At 39.7% G+C, this 7,500-nt stretch overlaps 1 non-coding gene across 1 annotated transcript in view; it reads left to right on the forward strand.

Moving 5' to 3' along the window:
* Positions 1-7,136: 7,136 nt before the first annotated feature.
* The window catches only part of LOC143306364 (small subunit ribosomal RNA), a 1,923-nt gene continuing 1,559 nt past the window's right edge, over positions 7,137-7,500 (forward strand). The window contains exon 1 of the ribosomal RNA XR_013063781.1: positions 7,137-7,500. This exon is cut by the window's right edge and continues 1,559 nt beyond it. This is a non-coding gene — a ribosomal RNA (small subunit ribosomal RNA).

Raw genomic sequence — 7,500 nt, forward strand, 5'->3', positions numbered from 1 at the left:
TTGAAAGCAACACGCCGCTGGAACTTTGAAAAATTTCGGGGCAAAGCAATACGCGGCTGGGACTTTGAAATATTTCGGAGCGCACCTAAAGTTCGTTATTTTGGCTAAACGGAGCGAAAATCTGCATTTATACCATCACGGACGTTAGTTTAATAGCGTTTAACGATGGATCCACGGTACAGAATGCAAAAATATGACTGTTAAAATTTTCGACTAATCGGTTCTAAGAGGCGAAGCAATACGCCGCTGGGACTTTGAAATATTTCGGAGCGCACCTAAAGTTCGTTATTTTGGCTAAACGGAGCGAAAATCTGCATTTATACCATCACGGACGTTAGTTTAATAGCGTTTAACGATCGATCCACGGTACAGAATGCAAAAATATGATTGTTAAAATTTTCGACTAATCGGTTCTAAGAGGCGAAGCAATACGCCGCTGGGACTTTGAAATATTTCGGAGCGCACCTAAAGTTCGTTATTTTGGCTAAACGGAGCGAAAATCTGCATTTATACCATCACGGACGTTAGTTTAATAGCGTTTAACGATGGATCCACGGTACAGAATGCAAAAATATGATTGTTAAAATTTTCGACTAATCGGTTCTAAGAGGCGAAGCAATACGCCGCTGGGACTTTGAAATATTTCGGAGCGCACCTAAAGTTCGTTATTTTGGCTAAACGGAGCGAAAATCTGCATTTATACCATCACGGACGTTAGTTCAATAGCGTTTAACGATCGATCCACGGTACAGAATGCAAAAATATGATTGTTAAAATTTTCGACTAATCGGTTCTAAGAGGCGAAGCAATACGCCGCTGGGACTTTGAAATATTTCGGAGCGCACCTAAAGTTCGTTATTTTGGCTAAACGGAGCGAAAATCTGCATTTATACCATCACGGACGTTAGTTTAATAGCGTTTAACGATGGATCCACGGTACAGAATGCAAAAATATGATTGTTAAAATTTTCGACTAATCGGTTCTAAGAGGCGAAGCAATACGCCGCTGGGACTTTGAAATATTTCGGAGCGCACCTAAAGTTCGTTATTTTGGCTAAACGGAGCGAAAATCTGCATTTATACCATCACGGACGTTAGTTTAATAGCGTTTAACGATCGATCCACGGTACAGAATGCAAAAATATGATTGTTAAAATTTTCGACTAATCGGTTCTAAGAGGCGAAGCAATACGCCGCTGGGACTTTGAAATATTTCGGAGCGCACCTAAAGTTCGTTATTTTGGCTAAACGGAGCGAAAATCTGCATTTATACCATCACGGACGTTAGTTTAATAGCGTTTAACGATGGATCCACGGTACAGAATGCAAAAATATGATTGTTAAAATTTTCGACTAATCGGTTCTAAGAGGCGAAGCAATACGCCGCTGGGACTTTGAAATATTTCGGAGCGCACCTAAAGTTCGTTATTTTGGCTAAACGGAGCGAAAATCTGCATTTATACCATCACGGACGTTAGTTCAATAGCGTTTAACGATCGATCCACGGTACAGAATGCAAAAATATGATTGTTAAAATTTTCGACTAATCGGTTCTAAGAGGCGAAGCAATACGCCGCTGGGACTTTGAAATATTTCGGAGCGCACCTAAAGTTCGTTATTTTGGCTAAACGGAGCGAAAATCTGCATTTATACCATCACGGACGTTAGTTTAATAGCGTTTAACGATGGATCCACGGTACAGAATGCAAAAATATGATTGTTAAAATTTTCGACTAATCGGTTCTAAGAGGCGAAGCAATACGCCGCTGGGACTTTGAAATATTTCGGAGCGCACCTAAAGTTCGTTATTTTGGCTAAACGGAGCGAAAATCTGCATTTATACCATCACGGACGTTAGTTCAATAGCGTTTAACGATCGATCCACGGTACAGAATGCAAAAATATGATTGTTAAAATTTTCGACTAATCGGTTCTAAGAGGCGAAGCAATACGCCGCTGGGACTTTGAAATATTTCGGAGCGCACCTAAAGTTCGTTATTTTGGCTAAACGGAGCGAAAATCTGCATTTATACCATCACGGACGTTAGTTTAATAGCGTTTAACGATGGATCCACGGTACAGAATGCAAAAATATGATTGTTAAAATTTTCGACTAATCGGTTCTAAGAGGCGAAGCAATACGCCGCTGGGACTTTGAAATATTTCGGAGCGCACCTAAAGTTCGTTATTTTGGCTAAACGGAGCGAAAATCTGCATTTATACCATCACGGACGTTAGTTTAATAGCGTTTAACGATCGATCCACGGTACAGAATGCAAAAATATGATTGTTAAAATTTTCGACTAATCGGTTCTAAGAGGCGAAGCAATACGCCGCTGGGACTTTGAAATATTTCGGAGCGCACCTAAAGTTCGTTATTTTGGCTAAACGGAGCGAAAATCTGCATTTATACCATCACGGACGTTAGTTTAATAGCGTTTAACGATGGATCCACGGTACAGAATGCAAAAATATGATTGTTAAAATTTTCGACTAATCGGTTCTAAGAGGCGAAGCAATACGCCGCTGGGACTTTGAAATATTTCGGAGCGCACCTAAAGTTCGTTATTTTGGCTAAACGGAGCGAAAATCTGCATTTATACCATCACGGACGTTAGTTCAATAGCGTTTAACGATCGATCCACGGTACAGAATGCAAAAATATGATTGTTAAAATTTTCGACTAATCGGTTCTAAGAGGCGAAGCAATACGCCGCTGGGACTTTGAAATATTTCGGAGCGCACCTAAAGTTCGTTATTTTGGCTAAACGGAGCGAAAATCTGCATTTATACCATCACGGACGTTAGTTTAATAGCGTTTAACGATGGATCCACGGTACAGAATGCAAAAATATGATTGTTAAAATTTTCGACTAATCGGTTCTAAGAGGCGAAGCAATACGCCGCTGGGACTTTGAAATATTTCGGAGCGCACCTAAAGTTCGTTATTTTGGCTAAACGGAGCGAAAATCTGCATTTATACCATCACGGACGTTAGTTTAATAGCGTTTAACGATCGATCCACGGTACAGAATGCAAAAATATGATTGTTAAAATTTTCGACTAATCGGTTCTAAGAGGCGAAGCAATACGCCGCTGGGACTGAAATATTTCGGAGCGCACCTAAAGTTCGTTATTTTGGCTAAACGGAGCGAAAATCTGCATTTATACCATCACGGACGTTAGTTTAATAGCGTTTAACGATCGATCCACGGTACAGAATGCAAAAATATGATTGTTAAAATTTTCGACTAATCGGTTCTAAGAGGCGAAGCAATACGCCGCTGGGACTTTGAAATATTTCGGAGCGCACCTAAAGTTCGTTATTTTGGCTAAACGGAGCGAAAATCTGCATTTATACCATCACGGACGTTAGTTCAATAGCGTTTAACGATCGATCCACGGTACAGAATGCAAAAATATGATTGTTAAAATTTTCGACTAATCGGTTCTAAGAGGCGAAGCAATACGCCGCTGGGACTTTGAAATATTTCGGAGCGCACCTAAAGTTCGTTATTTTGGCTAAACGGAGCGAAAATCTGCATTTATACCATCACGGACGTTAGTTTAATAGCGTTTAACGATCGATCCACGGTACAGAATGCAAAAATATGATTGTTAAAATTTTCGACTAATCGGTTCTAAGAGGCGAAGCAATACGCCGCTGGGACTTTGAAATATTTCGGAGCGCACCTAAAGTTCGTTATTTTGGCTAAACGGAGCGAAAATCTGCATTTATACCATCACGGACGTTAGTTCAATAGCGTTTAACGATCGATCCACGGTACAGAATGCAAAAATATGATTGTTAAAATTTTCGACTAATCGGTTCTAAGAGGCGAAGCAATACGCCGCTGGGACTTTGAAATATTTCGGAGCGCACCTAAAGTTCGTTATTTTGGCTAAACGGAGCGAAAATCTGCATTTATACCATCACGGACGTTAGTTTAATAGCGTTTAACGATCGATCCACGGTACAGAATGCAAAAATATGATTGTTAAAATTTTCGACTAATCGGTTCTAAGAGGCGAAGCAATACGCCGCTGGGACTTTGAAATATTTCGGAGCGCACCTAAAGTTCGTTATTTTGGCTAAACGGAGCGAAAATCTGCATTTATACCATCACGGACGTTAGTTTAATAGCGTTTAACGATCGATCCACGGTACAGAATGCAAAAATATGATTGTTAAAATTTTCGACTAATCGGTTCTAAGAGGCGAAGCAATACGCCGCTGGGACTTTGAAATATTTCGGAGCGCACCTAAAGTTCGTTATTTTGGCTAAACGGAGCGAAAATCTGCATTTATACCATCACGGACGTTAGTTTAATAGCGTTTAACGATGGATCCACGGTACAGAATGCAAAAATATGATTGTTAAAATTTTCGACTAATCGGTTCTAAGAGGCGAAGCAATACGCCGCTGGGACTTTGAAATATTTCGGAGCGCACCTAAAGTTCGTTATTTTGGCTAAACGGAGCGAAAATCTGCATTTATACCATCACGGACGTTAGTTCAATAGCGTTTAACGATCGATCCACGGTACAGAATGCAAAAATATGATTGTTAAAATTTTCGACTAATCGGTTCTAAGAGGCGAAGCAATACGCCGCTGGGACTTTGAAATATTTCGGAGCGCACCTAAAGTTCGTTATTTTGGCTAAACGGAGCGAAAATCTGCATTTATACCATCACGGACGTTAGTTTAATAGCGTTTAACGATGGATCCACGGTACAGAATGCAAAAATATGATTGTTAAAATTTTCGACTAATCGGTTCTAAGAGGCGAAGCAATACGCCGCTGGGACTTTGAAATATTTCGGAGCGCACCTAAAGTTCGTTATTTTGGCTAAACGGAGCGAAAATCTGCATTTATACCATCACGGACGTTAGTTTAATAGCGTTTAACGATGGATCCACGGTACAGAATGCAAAAATATGATTGTTAAAATTTTCGACTAATCGGTTCTAAGAGGCGAAGCAATACGCCGCTGGGACTTTGAAATATTTCGGAGCGCACCTAAAGTTCGTTATTTTGGCTAAACGGAGCGAAAATCTGCATTTATACCATCACGGACGTTAGTTTAATAGCGTTTAACGATCGATCCACGGTACAGAATGCAAAAATATGATTGTTAAAATTTTCGACTAATCGGTTCTAAGAGGCGAAGCAATACGCCGCTGGGACTTTGAAATATTTCGGAGCGCACCTAAAGTTCGTTATTTTGGCTAAACGGAGCGAAAATCTGCATTTATACCATCACGGACGTTAGTTCAATAGCGTTTAACGATCGATCCACGGTACAGAATGCAAAAATATGATTGTTAAAATTTTCGACTAATCGGTTCTAAGAGGCGAAGCAATACGCCGCTGGGACTTTGAAATATTTCGGAGCGCACCTAAAGTTCGTTATTTTGGCTAAACGGAGCGAAAATCTGCATTTATACCATCACGGACGTTAGTTCAATAGCGTTTAACGATCGATCCACGGTACAGAATGCAAAAATATGATTGTTAAAATTTTCGACTTATCGGTTCTGGATCACTGAAAAATCAAAAAAAATTATTAATTTTGATTAATTAAATTACATATGTAGTTTTATATTGTTATAGTCTCGTATTTGTTAATGTTTTGTCGTAAGAAAATGCAAAAATATCGTTTTAATGTTTTCGTCTCATCGGTTCTGGATCGCTGAAAAATCAAAAAAAAATATTAATTTTGATTAATTAAATTACAAATGGAGTTTTATATTGCTATAGTCGCTTATTTGTTAATGTTTTACCGTAAGAAAATGCAAAAATATCGTTTTAATATTTTCATCTCATCGGTTCTGGGCGGTTTTAAAATTTTTTAAAATATTAATTAAACCCATGATTTACATGAGAATGTGAATTTATTATGTCCTGCATGTTAATTTATTAATTTTCATGTATAGAACGTTATAAAATGAAAGGATATGTTCGACGATATTTTCAGTCTAAGTTTTACCGTGCCGGCGGGATGGTACGCTCTCACGGCGGTTTGCACAGGCATACGCCTGGGCGTAAGCCCATGCGTCGCCGACCTAGCGGCCGGCCGTTCGGTATTTATAGGAAGGCACTTTCGGTTCGCTCGGACCGGTCGGGAGTAGCGTCGAGCGTGTGGCTCTTTTATGACTTCGGTTGAAAAGCAGTCTACCGCTCCTCGAGAATATACTTTCTCGACTATTCTCGTTCCGGTTTTCCGTTGCGGATTATTATTAATCTCCACACAGCATTACCACGGGTCGGTGTCTAAGACCGAATGGCCCATATGTGGTGAGCCTTGTAATATAAGGCTGGTGACCTGTATGCACTTATAAATGTTGCATACTTGTACAAACTGAGCATCAACTGTCTGTAACCAAAATTTGTTAAAACTGAAAAAGTTATAAGATTGTATAAAATTTTTGAACCAAGAAAGTAGTGTTAGACGAAAATTCGTTCTATCACTTTTAGAAGGGAGACTGTTTGGAAATATTTAAAGTATAAAATACACAAAAGTCCACTGAATTATGAACAAAATTACGTCCCTGAATTTAAGAAAAGTCAAGAGGTGTCAGAAATAAAATCCTCTCTGATACGTTCAGAGAGGAAAATAAGTATGGAGAGAGGAGTAAAAATGAAAGAAGTTTTAAGGCTGGGGAAACTTCTAAAGGAGAGAGATTCCAACATATCTAATATGTACATTTAAAGCAAGTCCAAGGAACTCTCTCCGTTAATGTTTGAAAAGGTGTGTGCAGATGGAGGAGAAATGTATAAAGTACAGAGACGAGGTTGGTGGGCCCGCTCTAATGATAAAGATTATAAAATTTGGTGGCAAAATGACCAGCATGATCACTGTACGCGCTTTCTCGATTTGTATAGCATGCCACTGTCCGCGCTATCTTTTATTATATTGTCCAGCGTGTGTGGTCTACGTGCTTGCACGATGGATGCACGGCGTGAAAGTGATTTTCGTGCTTTATGAGAGGAGGAGGAGAATATTTGGCCTCTATAAGAGGTACAAAATTTATGAAATGTGTGTTACATACAAAAGAGAAATGGCTTAACGTCGATCGGTCTTACAGGGAGGGCCGACGACGAAAATTTAAATTTACAATAATAACTAAGCTCCCTGGTTGATCCTGCCAGTAGTCATATGCTTGTCTCAAAGATTAAGCCATGCATGTCTAAGTACATACCGAATTAAGGTGAAACCGCGAATGGCTCATTAAATCAGTTTTGGTTTCTTAGATCGTACAAAACATTACTTGGATAACTGTGGTAATTCTAGAGCTAATACATGCAAACCAGAATTCCACCCAGAGATGGGAGGAATGCTTTTATTAGATCAAAACCAATCGGTGGCGGACGGCTTGTCCGTTCGTCCATCGTCGGCTTTGGTGACTCTGAATAACTTTGTGCTGATCGTATGGTCATCTAGCACCGACGACGGATCTTTCAAATGTCTGCCTTATCAACTGTCGATGGTAGGT

The sequence above is a fragment of the Osmia lignaria genome, unplaced genomic scaffold, assembly GCF_051020975.1.
Source record: "Osmia lignaria lignaria isolate PbOS001 unplaced genomic scaffold, iyOsmLign1 scaffold0006, whole genome shotgun sequence".
Taxonomy (NCBI): domain Eukaryota; kingdom Metazoa; phylum Arthropoda; class Insecta; order Hymenoptera; family Megachilidae; genus Osmia; species Osmia lignaria.